The sequence below is a fragment of the Impatiens glandulifera genome, chromosome 1 (genome assembly GCF_907164915.1).
Source record: "Impatiens glandulifera chromosome 1, dImpGla2.1, whole genome shotgun sequence".
Classification (NCBI taxonomy): domain Eukaryota; kingdom Viridiplantae; phylum Streptophyta; class Magnoliopsida; order Ericales; family Balsaminaceae; genus Impatiens; species Impatiens glandulifera.
Window position 1 is genome coordinate 158,436,897 of NC_061862.1, and position 15,268 is coordinate 158,452,164.

Here is a 15,268-nt window from a genome sequence, read left to right on the forward strand (position 1 = left end):
TCAAGCCGCATCAGACCGGTTGAAGCTCTTGCTTCAATATTCCGGTCATGATCAAGAAAGTCCGGTTGAACCCCTCTAACCGGATCGACTGAAAGAAAAATCGTCATTATCCGGCTGACTCAAATTATCGAGGATCATAAAAGTTAAACGGAAAACTATGTAAAATGATTAAATCTGTGAAGATGACGAAATATGATATCTCTTGGAAACATGCAAGAAGAAAGATCCGGATCAGAAGCATACAACGAAAACAATGATGACTATTTACCTAAGTTTGCAAGCAACATCCAAATCAGGTGGCCATCCTAATGCATGTCTGCCAAATGTCCAAAATGGAAATGCGTGCACGCAATCTCTATGAACCAGCACGGTTTCCAGCGACCAATCTCCTGGAGAGAGAAAAGATGACCGTTGTCATCCTTTCACTATAAAAGGAAGTCATAGCGCTTCCAAAACAAGAGAGAGAAACAGTGAAAAAGAAATCTTACGCGCGACCTTGAATAGTGATTGAAATTTCCGAAATTGTCTTGCATTCTGTGTATTTACAAATCTGTAAAAGTGTATTACAAATACAGTGTGAGTATTGTAAAGTGAACGACGAGCAGTAAATAAGACTCGATCGTATTGTGTTGGTGAATATTCCTTAGTGAATATCTTTCTCACTGTTTGAGAAGAAGGGGTGACGTAGGAGAGTTTGCTCCGAACATTCATAAAAAATCCTGTCTTGTGTTCTTTACTTTTATCTTTCCGGCTAACTACTATCAACCGAACTGAAACACCTAAATATCTCAACCGAACTAATTCATAACTTTCTTAACCGAACCGGTTCTCTCCTTAAACCTAGTCATTCTAAACACCTTCCAAACCTTATCGTGTACGTTGCTTCAAATTGAAATAGACATTTCCGCCCCTGAACCCGGTTCAGGAGTCTGTGACAATATGTGTAGTGTTAAGAGCGTTTCTAGTCTTTAACCATATTAGTTCTAATTTGTGTGTCGTAAGCGATTATCGATTAGCCGGACCCCGGTCCCCTATCGGCCATCCCGATCCTAACATGTGATTTCGTGATTCATCTTCTTCGTTTCATATCAGAAGATGTCACTTTCTTAATTCATTTTTCATATTAATGGGTCTGTTATCTCTTACTCACTGTACAAACTAGTTTCTATTTTAATATAATTTTGTGATTCATCTTCTTCGTTTCATATCAGAAGATGTCACTTTCTTAATTCATTTTTCATATTAATGGGTCTGTTAGCTCTTACTCACTGTACAAACTTGTTTATACTTTAATGTAATTTCGTGATTCATCTTCTTCGTTTCATATCAGAAGATGTCACTTTCTTAATTCATATTAATGGGTCTGTTATCTTTTACTCACTATACAAACTAGTTTCTACTTTAATGTAATTTCGTGATTCATCTTCTTCGTTTCATATCAGAAGATGTTACTTTCTTAATTCATTTTTCATATTAATGGGTCTGTTAGCTCTTACTTACTGTACAAACTAGTTTCTACTTTATTGTAATTTTGTGATTCATCTTCTTCGTTTCATATCAGAAGATGTCACTTTCTTAATTCATTTTTCATATCAGAAGATGTCACTTTCCAATAAAATCCATTGAGTGCGAATGCGAGTGCATCTTTGTCTTCACAATATGGTCTTGTATTATTACTCATATACAATAAAATTTTATGTATTTTGAATTCCAATAAAAATGATACAAAAATGGATTATTGGAAAATGGATTGGGATCCTAAAATTATAAAAATAATTTTGGATTTTGAAAAGTGAAACCAAACAGGTCTTAGGACCGGAGTCCTAAGGCTTCGGTCTGATTTCATCGATCGGGGTCCAAAGTCCCTCGGTCTGGGCTCTAAAGCTCTCAGTCTTAGTACCGGAATCAAATAAATAATCGGGGTGTAGGGATACTCGGTCCTAGGGTCTAGGAGTCTCGGTCCTAGGGTCTAAGAAGCTCGATCCTAGGTTTAGGAGCTCGACCATAGGGTTTAGGAAGCTTGGTCCTAAGTCTGGAATTCTCGGTCATAGGCTTAGGTTTATCGGTCGAGGTCAAGGCTTTTAAAATCTCGAGTTGACTTTTAAAATTTTACGATTTTACGATTTCATATCTGGTTAACGAGTTTAATTTTAAGTAAACTCTTAAATAGGTAAACTCTTACGATTTTAAATTTACGATAATAAAATTTTACGAGTTTATAAATAATTTCGATTTTACAATTCTATACGATTTTACTTTTAAAAAAACAAATTTATATTAATTAAATTAAAAATTAAAATTATTATTTATTTAAATTAATTAATTTTGTAAATAAAATTTTTATAGTGTTATTTACGTATTATTATTTTTTAATTAATTTTATATTAAAATATTTAATTTTTTTAAAATTTCTAAATATGACATACTTAATTATATATATAAATAATAATAATAATATATAACTATTATTTTTCAAATTAAACTCTTACGATTTCACGTAAACTCTAAATTTTATGAGTTTACAACTGGCTAACGATTCTATGCAAACTCTCGATTTTGACAACCTTGGTCGAGGTGTAGAAACCTTTCGATCCTAGGTCTAGGAGGCTCGGTCCTAGGGTTTGGTTACTTGGTCGAGGTGTAGAAACCTCTCGGTCATAGGTCTAGGAGGCTTAGTCTTAGGTCTCGTTCTTAACTCAAGAACATTGGTCTTAGATCTCGTTAGTCTCGATCCAGACCGAGGATCCTCGATCGGATCTCTCGGTGCTAGGCTCATGGGACTCGGTCCTCAAGAACATGAGGATTCAATTTTTAAAATTCATTTTTTAATCTCTAATTATTTGATCTAAGAGCTTGAGTAGTTTCACAAAACTCCTAGGAACATGTTGATCATTATCTCCATGTATCTATCGACCTGTTTGATAATCAATTTGTTCAAAACAGTTTGTTATCAAATTTGGGTTTTTGATTTTAAAGTTGTTTTGAAGTGAAATGAGCTATTCAATAACTTCCATATATCATCGTATACTTGATTGATACCAAAACAAGAATACTAGTTGTTTCTTTTGATCAATTTAAGAACATCAAAATTTTCATTTTATTTGAAAATTTTGATTTTAATCAAACATGACCAAGATAGTTGTCCAACATGTTTAAATAGTCATAGCGATTCAAAACATTTATTGAACTAAGGCTTAACAACACCAGATCCATTCAAGATATTATAAGAATTTGATAATTGTTGTAGGCAATGGCTGCTTGATCGTAGATCGATGTTTCATCGACTTGTTTTGTCAAGTTGAAACTTTGTTTCTACTACGTTTCTCCTCGAAAGGAGAATTTTAAAATGGTAATAACAGTTTAATAAACTATTAATTAGTTGTAATACTTGTTAGTTTTATTAATTGTAGTTTAGTTTGTTGTTAAACTCCTATGTAACTGTTTTGAGAACAACTTGTATAATATAATTTTCAGTTTACATCATCCTCTTCAAAATTTTAACATTTATGCATATATATAATTGCATTTCATGAGGGTAAATATAATATTTAGTTTAGGGTAAGATAAGAAAAAAGTGAACTTGATGAATTATTACTTAAATGGCCTGTAAGTTAACGAGATATGCAATTGAAGTCAGAATTTAGTTAGTCCTGATGCGAGAAAAGAAAAATGTAAAAGTCCAAAATGGCGTGGGGATTGAATCCTAACGGAGGGATAAAATTGTAAAATAATGACTTATGCAAAATTCTATTTTCGTTTAAAAAGTCCTGACTTGTTCTTGGGTCGAAGCTCCTATCCTAGAAACAAGATTATTCCATCTAACCCATAATCATGTATGTTCTTTTATCATCCCTTTGAATCTATTCTCACATATTTTTAATTAAACATTTGTATCATTACTTAAAATTAGAAATATACAAATCTAATGTTAAATTTTGTATTTGTCAACTATCTTATATTTTTAAAAATTAATAACATGAAGTTGTGTCAAGGGTTTCAAACCTTTGTCTTCTCCAATGTAACGGTACTACTATGTGATTTTAATAAGGGTTTTAAACCTTTATTTTAATTTGGATGTTTTAAGTATTATATTATATATATATATATATATATATATATATATATTATTTTAAATTAATAGAAATTTGATTTTAGTTTTGATGGATTTCTATTAATTTATTTACAAACTTGGTAGAGTCTATCTACATTTGCATATATATATATATATATATATATATATATATATATATATATATATATATATATATATATATAAATAAGGTGGATAACTAAGTATAATTTTAAATGTTTATTTATCTTTCATATTCATTAATAATTTTTCTGTTGACTTCATTAATAATTTATTTGTTTATATATATATATGTTGATATATTTTATTATTTAACTTATTTATTTAAAATAAATTTAGAATATAAAAATAAATATGAAAATTCTTAATCTTTTAATTAATTATTTCTCTCCTCTATTAATATATATATATATATATATATATTTATGTTAATAATTTATTTTTAAAATAAATTTTAATATGAAAAATAAGAATTGGTCAAGAGCAAGAATGATCTAACTAAAATTATACATATTAATATTCAAAATAAATATAACTCAAACTATCAACTATTAAGAGAACTAATATAATATATAACATTTTGAGTTCATTAATTGAATTTATAATATATCTTATAAGAAAATAAAATATTAAAAAAAAAATTAGAAGGGAAGAGAAATAATTAATTTTAAAAAAAATTACTTAAATATATATTTATCAAATATAATATATATTTAAAAATATATATTTTGTTATTTTTTATTTGATTTGTTATTTCTTAATTAATATTTAAAATAAATTATTAATAAAAATTGAAGAAATAAAAAATAAATTATTATTAAAATAAAAAAATAACTTATTAATTAATATGAGAGAGATAAATAAACATTTAAAATTATACTTAATCATCCTCATGTCCATGTTAGTCAATTAGCTACACATTCACTGTAAAACTTTCACATATATCTATATATTTAGATATATATCTAGATATCTATCTATATATCTAGATATATATGATCAAAATTATAAAAGGTATTTAAATAATAGTAAATTCTAATTAAGAATATAATATTTACAAAATCTTATTTGATATCTATCATTAATATATATAGATTCACTTCATCTTGTGTTTTTAGAAAATGTATTACTATTTACGTTGTCTATTTTTAAACGAACTATTCATAAGGTTGTAATATTTATATGATGCAAAATTGAATAGTAAGGTTTAAGTTGAGAGCCATAAACTTTTTTCCGTTCAAAATCTTAGTTGCTATGGAGTTCAAGTTTATTGTACTATTTCTTACCATCTTTCATCTCTTTGCATTTTCTTCTAGCGAGACCTCCCATTACAAGAATGTGATAAATGGAATTTCGTTTACTGCAGAAGGAGAGATCTATATCATCAGTAATGTGACAGATATACTTTTGTTCAGATGTCAGGAAGGGGGTCACGACCTCGGCCTAAAAATGGTTACCCGAGGAGTTCAGACCTCCTGGAAATTCCATGAAAATATTTGGCTTACTACACTCTACTTTTGTCATTTTTATTGGTTGTCAAAACAATCAATTTTTAACGTATATGATAATCATATAGCACAATTATGTCTAGTTCCAGATGCTATCCAACTCTATAGATGTTATTGGGTGGTGAATGGAGATGGTTTTTATGTAGGCTACGACAATCAACACTTTACCAAAATACAAAGTTGGTGATGTTTTTTAGTATATTTAATCAAAGAATAAGATTATAGCTTAATTAATTACTTCCTATTTTATTCTTATTTTTCTTTTATTGTTTGCATTATGTTTAATATATTATGAGGCTACCAAAAATGAGATTAAATCAGTTTACTCTATAGGGAAAGAGTCCTTATATACATTGAAGAGGAAGAAAATAATTCATTCAGATATAAATTTAAAGGCAAGATTATATATATATATATATATATATATATTTTAAAAATAAAAATATATATATATATATATATAATTACAACATTGAGCAAAATAAATCAATAATTAGATGCACAATAACATTAAAATCATGATGTCTCCTGTATGAGGGATTTTGTCACGGGTTATTATTTAGTACAAGGCCCAACGGGCCAATTATTGCAATTAGTTGGGCCCACTAAAACTATTGAATAAAATTAGGATGAAATTGTAGCCGCATTCGATTTTTCATGAAGGACACTAGTATAATATCCGACCGTCATGAACCTACGTCTAGATGCTCCCTCCTAACTTCTTTAAACATTATTTTTTATAACTAGTTAAAAAAAATATGTAAGTTCGATTTCTAATAAAAAATATTATCCGACCAGAGAGCGTATAAATTGACTTAACATTTATTTGTAACTCAAGAGTTTCTTACTAAAAAATACTTTGGAGATCTAACAAGGATTTTCCATTGATTCTCTAGTACAAAGAGACATATATTTCAAATTGTGAGGTTGAAAATTGAAAACCATATAAAGAATAAATTTCAAATTTGCCAAAAAAATGGATCTTGGACAAAGCCCAACTTAAACTGGTCTAGCAAATATTTACCCTCTTGACGAGATCATAGAGGGACCAAGATTGTTTATGTCGGTCATGGAGTAAAGTAAAGTATTCCCAAAGATATAAATGAAAATCACATGACAATAGAGTATCACGATTACTTAAAATAATATTGTGGAATCTCATTCTAACTTTCTACATTAAAAATTATTTTTTTTGGGTTTGAATTAATAATCATCTCGATGTGTTTTACATGATATTTTTGACTTGCTTTATTTGTATTGTTTGTTCAAATAAACCATTTAATACAATAGAGTCAATAGACAAAAGATTTAAGATTTTGCTTTTACAAGATTTGAAAGATTTTCAAAGTCTGTTAAGTCTCTTCAAACTAAACAAACTAAATTTTTAAAAAGAAAGAAAATCTAATTATAAACCAAGTGGAATTGGAAGTTTATTTCAAATAATAATAATAGATTCATTAAAATATATATATATATATATATATATATATATATATATATATATAAAAGATATGATAATAAATAAATGACAATAAAAATAAGTTTAACTTATAAAATTAATTTAATAAATAATAATTTTGTTTTAATCTATAATTCAATTTTACGATTTTATCAATATTAATCTAAATAACTTAAAATTTTATAAAATAAGTTTTAATTTAAGAGTTTATCTAAATTGAACAAGTAAATTCTTTCAAAATTTTATTTGAAACTTTTAACTGTATTGAATAGTGTACAAATTTTTTTTTTAATTTTAAAACAACTTAAAATTGTGTGATAAATCCACAAGTGTGCGTAATATAATTTTTTAATTATACACAATTCTTATAATTCAATTTATTTTAAACCGATTATATTCTAAGTCGGTTCAAAACTTTAATAAGTTAATGAATATGAATTATATGTTCTGATTTTTTGTATACCCAAAAATCTATATTTTGTGCTACAGTGTTGTTTTTGATAATAATGTAAATATCGGTAATTTTCTCAACCTTAAACTTATGTTTTATAACCTAAAAAAATCCAATATCAAACAAGCCTAAGTTTGAACTTGAAGTTATTAATTGGTTATTAAAAACTTGTGGTTGCTTACATAGTTTATGATATGGCCATGATGATCTATTTATGTCACTCTATAGGTAAAGGCTAATAGCATTTTAGATCCTCTGCTACCAAATTAACCTGGTGTGTTGCCTCTCACAAAGAGAAGGACAATATGGTAAATAAATGAAATAGTGACATATAACTATAATGAGAAGGGCAATATGGCCATAATGAGAGGCAACATGTGTAGCAGATTAATTTGGTAGGAGAGGATCCTTCACGGCCAAGAGCCATTTAATTGTTTTAATAAAAAATAATAATATTTGAAACAATAACTATAATGTATATAGCAGTCATCACAATACACTATAACAAAATATATTTTCAACCACCCTTATAGCAACTCATATTAAGCGTTGATAAAAATGAAAAGAATTATTTTTTTTTTCAAAACATAGTTGACAACCTTATTTTAACTAAACTAAAATTTAATATTTTTTATGTTTTATATTTTAATTTTATGAATATTTTATTTCAATGTTTCAAATTTTAAAAATTAAATTTCACATAAAATTTTATTAACACTAAAATATAATTATTAATATTTTATAATATAATTATTAAAATTTTATAACATTAATTTTTTTTTAACATCTATCTTTTAATTAATTTTTTATTTAAATTTAATTAAATTAAAAATAAAAAATAATATAAACTAAAAATAAATTAAATATTAAATTAAATGTAAGAATAAAAATTTAACTTGTAAACTTTTTTAAATTAATAACCCCTCTCAAGCCCAATTCTCTTCAATATAAAACTACTCTAAGCCCAATTTTATTTTTCTTTCTCAGTAAATATTAACGCACATCAGCCCAATTATTTTTTTTTATGTGAAACTGCCTAAATTCTACCACTCCTTTCTGTTACCCAAATTCTAGATTTTCTTCTTTATCTCATTTTCTTATTTATCTCTATCTCTCTGGAATTTGCATGTCAAGCTTAATTTTTCTTTATCTCTTTCAGATATGCGTTTAACAATACAACTCATTTGTATACTTCAGCTCCATTTTCACAGTTCTAGTAAAAATACGCAAGATATGTGATTCTTCTTCCCGACTTATTTACATGCCTATCTCTGAATGCATACTTAAATTGCATTGATTATGTTTGTCTTCTTTACATTTACATTGCTAAACAATTTATTACGTAGCTTCGTTGGTCCTTATACCTAGAGGAATGTAACTTGGCCAAAATTTTGATTATAGTTAATTGGTGCTTAGAAGCCTGATTGGATTCTAATTTCACCCAATATAAATAGTATTATCTTCCTCACTTTCTTTTCTTTATCGCTTTCTCATGTACATCATTTGGAGGTAATGTTTTTAGTCTTGCATGTACTATTTACAAACCCTAAAGTAGTGCTATGTATTTGTTGACATTGAACATGAGTTAAGTTATGTTCTTGTTTAAATACAATGCGGATTTTTAATAATTTTGGTTAAATACAATGCAGATTTTTACTAATTTTGGTGAACTTTCATGTCCTAGAATGGAAGTTTAGGTATACTATTATGTTATTGATGTCAAACATCTATAGATTTGGAACTGCTCTATACCATTAGCCTGAACCTCTTTTCCTTTTGCATCACTTCTTTTGACTTGAACTATTGAACTCTATCATTTTTAAGTGCATGATGTTCTGGTCTCCTACTATTTGTGGAATTGATTGTTTATTGACATCTTTAATTATCTAAGTAAATATAATTCTTAATACTTTAAATGGTTTTTAACGGATCTACATGAATGCAATTTTGCATACTTGTAGGGTGATGATTGTTGAGGCTACTTACTAGAAAATAATGATGTGTACTTCAATAAAAGTTTCCAAAAATTGAAGATATAGATCAATAAATTGAATTTCAATTATTTGTAGAAACATATCAATTAGTAGAACCTTTGATATAAGCTTATATGCGACTTATTTAGGTTGGTTTTATTCTAGATGTCTGGCTCATAGATTTGCCCCTTGTTGTAGTGTTTTGGATTTCTCATTTATTTTCAGTTGGATTTTGATGCTAGGTTGTATATCGCTGCACTAGATGATTGAACCATCTTTATGAGTGAAGAATGGTTATACTTCTTTGTTTTAAGGATGAATTATGGTATATATTTGACTTATTTAGGTCACTGTTTTTTTATTGTAGATACTTCTTTATATTTGATTGAACCATCTTTATGAGTGAGTTGCTGTACTCTCCATACAAATTACAACTTACAAGCACACTCACATGTATATAGGTTTTTCTTTCATACGTTGTAACATTTTGAACTCTCCAATCGGGTGTTTACAGGCAATTCCAATCCCATGTTCGAGGTCTTAATACTTATCACATCATCACAATTGAATGATTACGGTTAACTGTCTTCCTATTCTTCATATCTTGTCTCACGTTTGTTAAAAAAATTAAATATATGCATAACAAGTTGTTTATACGCTTTAAGAAGGACGTATTTATATGATATGATTCTTTTACTTTATATCTCAAATTAGTAAATTGGACACAATGAAATTAGGCAAATTATGAGCTCGTATTTGTTGATTCACTCTGTCCTAAAGCAAACAGATGATGAACAGTCACATTCATGAAACGGTGGCTACAGTCTTCCCTATATTTTAACTTAGCCATAAAAAAATGTATATGGTGTTCTGGTATTTTAAGAAGATACTATATGCAAATCAAGAGAAATGTGTATACTAATGTTCTTCAGCTTCTAAAACCTACATTTTGAAGTTGACAAATCAAGCTTCAGCCTTACTATTTAAATCTCGAGATTTTGGGATCACTTGTTTCTTTTATTTTGTGAAATTATGTATATTTATGAAGTTTGTTAGTTAATATTTTTTTATTGAAATACATTTTTAATTGAATGTTTTATTATTAGTATTATTATTAATTTTATCTTTAATTTAATGATAATATTTAAATAATAAAATAAAAATATCATACTAAAAGCATTTCAAATTAAATTGATAGTTGAATTAAGTTTGATACGTATTTTCTAAATAAAAAAAAGAAGTAAAATAGTAAAAGTACTTGAGCTTTTAAAACTATATATATATTTGAGGGAATCTTAATGGAGGAACAAAAGTGTAAAATAATGAGGTATGCAAAATTCATGTTGGTTTCAAAAGTCCTAGGATTTTAATGTAAGTAATTTTATCACAAAAATTAAATTGACCAAGCTACAACATTGTGCTCACCAATCAACTTCTCGCGGGTTTAAACGTAACTTTTTTTTTTCTAACGTGTGAAATGAACGCGAGATTCTTGGGAATGTGAATCTTGGATCAACATTAAAATACTTAAAAAATGGTTATCAAGACATTTACTCTAGTATTAACCTCGAAACATAACTTGCCTAATTAGTCCTAAACAAGGTGTTTAGGTATATTCTAATTCCAAGAATTGTTTAAGGAATAAAAATTTCGATACTTGTTCACTTTACGGTCTGCACAATAAACGTTTTAATAAAGACGTGAAATCAAAGTCAGCATGTGTTACCTCCCTATATAGGATCTCAACGTAGTATTTTTTGTTCGTCGTTACTTATGACCTGCGAAAAGTCACTGGGCCACGTTGATGGAAAGACAGTTTGTAGCTAGCAAAGGAGTTTCGCCCAGAACTTCTTGAGCCTATTTAATTTTTGTTATTTTTTATGTGATAAAATAATTGCTTGCATGTTTGGACTTTGTGTGGTAATAGAACATGAATATATCATACCTCATTATTTTACACTCAAAAATCATTTTGGACTTTCACATTTTGTTGGACTAGGACAAACTGGATCCTTGACTTCGATCAATTGCAAATCCCGAAATATTCGAATATCGTGCCCATTTATTTACACATCATAATTATTTTAGGCTTTTCTAGTTTGATACTCATTGAATCAGTAGTTATTTCTCTTATAAGTTAAAATTTAATTAAGGATATTTTTAATGTTTCGGAACTGATCTCAAATAGCAACCCACCCAAATAATATGTCAATGGAAAGTCCTTGTTAGATCTCCAAAGTCTTTGTGGCAATGGATGGAACTGATTTACTATTATTATCACCTAGAAACTTGGAAACATGGAAACATGGAAACATGGAAACATGGAAACATGCCCGCTTGTCTTTCTCCATAATCACGAAGTCGATCTAACGGCTACTTTTTTCCACTCTATGCGGAAATGAATCTACTCAAGGGTATTTTCTACCACTTAGTTTCTTTCTTATTTGAAATAATTGTGTTTGCATTTAATGTTGAAGGTGATATTTTTCATGCATAAATGATGATTCATCTTGTCCCCTTTCTTGAATATAAGTTTAGATTATATATGAACCCATGAAATTTGAATTATTAGACATAATTCACAGGGCTGTTTGAATATAGTGATTAGTTTCTATTATTATTATTATTATTATTATTATTATTATCTATAATTGAAGTTTAGAAAATTATAATGGGCTTAATTAAAACATATATAAAGGAAAAGGGCTAATGGTATTAAGGAGGGAATGGCTAATGGTATTAAGGATGGAAGGACATTCCCTAATTTGATTAATATATTCCAAAACAAATGTTAAGGCACCGTATTAGTATTTCTCATTCTAGTTTCTTGAAACAGAAAAGGAAAATACCTCAAAATTAGAAATGCTACTATACATATTCTCATTACAGTGTTATTATCCTAGCAAATTCTGCATTCTTAATCTCTGTTTATTGACATATTTTCGGTAGAATTCGTATTCATCATAGATAAATAATTTTAAAATATGTATTACAACTATAAAATATAAATATGTCTAAAGTTTTCTTACTCGTTCATTTTTTACGTCTTAAATGGAAATATGTGCATATAAAAATATGTGCATATGATTGAATATTTCGGTAATGAAATTGAATTTTATTTTCTTATAAGGAATTGAGTGTGACAAAATGTGGATTTGTACTCGGAATTGCTCAAGATTGGAGGGTATAAAAGTATTCATCATTCCAATGTTTTTTACCATTAATTAATTCATGAAAATATAATTTTTCTTAAATTTGTTTGAATACATACAAATGAATTAATGTTTGAATGAGCGTGAGCCAAGAGCAAAACCTAAAGTTAATGAATTATAATGTAAATGGCCAGATATCCAATTGAAGTAAAATTTGAAAGTGCTAAAATGTTTTGAGGGAATCTTAATGGAGGGATAAAAGTGTGAAATAATGAGGTATGCAAAATTCATGTTTGTTTCAAAACTCCTGTGGACTTTACATGTAAGCAACTTATCACAAAAATTAAATTGGCCAAAGTTGTTTTTGGGCCGAATCTCCTTTGTTAGCTACAAGATTATGTTTCAATTAATGTGTTAAATGACTTCTCGCCCTTTTAAACGTAATTTTTTTTTAACATATGAAATGAACACGAAGTTTCTTGTGAATTCGAATCTCGTATCTTCCAGGCCATCGCTCACCTTGCCCTACAATAAATATTATACTTATATGCTCGTTATTCTTGAAACACAATTATATACACAGAAAATATACTTGACAATATGATCAGCTGAGACTATTAATTTCTTTTTAGACCCAAAGAAGACGTTGGAGGGTAGTAGCTAGGAATTAGATGTTTTTGGTTGAATAAAAATGATTAATATGGTAGTAAATTTAAACTTTATAATTGTATTGATAAATAGTAAATAAATGATTCACTCGGAATTTGTGTTTTGTGAGTATGTATAATATTTATAAATAAAATAATGGTAGAGTAATTTAAATGAAGAAAATAGATAGTAGGGGATCTTTTGAACAACCTATTATAATAGGATACCACAATAAAAGAGATGACAAACTCTAAAAAAAATAGATTCAATAACAATGATTGATATTTATTTACATACTAAAAAATAGTATTGGGATTACCTAAAAGTCTTTTATAGAGACGAGTGATTGACATTAATATTTTAATATTCTTAAACCTTACGATGATATTGCAAGTCTTTAATATTTCTCCTCAAACGAAACGGAGTATCCTGGTCAGTCGTCACAAATATTGATGAATGAAGAAAACCTCATCACAAATATTGATAAATAAAGAAAATTTTATCGCAAATAAACAAATATATTTACTCATGTAGTCAACCCTCACTAAACTAATAATAGGGAAATTTCCGTAGAAAATCCGTCATATTAATAAAATTTTATGACAAAAAATGTATAGCATATAAAATATATGACATGGGAAAATTCGTGGTAAATTTCCGACGTGATAACTTTGTTTAACAAAGTATTTAAATATTAAAAGAATGGAAGTGAATATTCTAATATTTTGTACAAATTTAAAAGAATATATTTTTTTCATTTTTTTTTATATAAATAAAGTGTATAGACATCTCAAATCCCATAAAAAAAAACCTTAAGTTGTGAGACTCATGTTCTATATAAAAACATAGATTTTGCACATTTTGATTACATTTTTAAAACAAGTAATAAATCAATTTATCAAAATATATTTAATTAATTTTATTTTATAAAATTTAAGTATATATATATATATTAATAACTTAACATAATTTTTTAATAAACTTCATATTTATTTTTTTATGAATTTTGGAAAATAAAAAATGTGAACTTCATATTAAAAATTCTCTAAGTTTATTTTCATGGGTAAACTTAGATTTCTTCTAATCCTTTAAGAATTCTTGAATATACTCCTGAACATATGTTTGCGTGTAATTTATATCCCAAACTTTTAAAATCAAAATAATTAATTTTCTGTTTTTTAAACTTTGAGCTCTAGTCACATTGACCCAAAATTTGCACTAAACCTACTAAATATATGATCATGACTTCAACTTTAAAAATAAATTTTTGTATAAAATTTATTTCATGGATAAAGTTTATTTCAAATAATTTCTAGATTATATAATCATTTGAAAAATCTACTCTTACCCTTTAAAAAAACCTGTAGGCACAAAAATATTACATCTATATTCTATAAAGGATTATATACTCTTTATGTTTGAATAATTAAATTTAAAAAACATTTTTCAAAATTAGTCCATTCATATTCATTTGTATGATTAATTAATTTCTATTTAAACACCCCAAAATTCTTAAAATGATTTTAAAACCAAAATATTATAGCATTCTAGACTTCTGAATAAGACCAAAGTTTAGTACAACAAACCCAATCAGTTGGATCCACAAGTGAAAATATGTGTTAACCGATTGATAAACCGATCGATAATACCTTTATTATAAATCAGTATTGGGTAATCCCGATTTGATGTACTCCGATCGGCACCATTCGGTAAAAGCTCTCTCGGTATTACAAATTCAAGACATGCCGATTGAACTTTAACTAATCGGTATAGGATAACACCAATTGGTATTTTAACCAATCGGTATAAAGTAATAACGATTGGAATATAACCAATCGGTATAGAAGGACCTTTTTCAAAAAAATCTAAAAAAAATCTGCCTGCACGTCTTATTGTCGCCCCATTTCATCTCTATGAAACAAACTTTTAAGCTCATGTTCCATAGACACATTTCCCTAATTCACATACATTGATTAGAGTTTCAGGT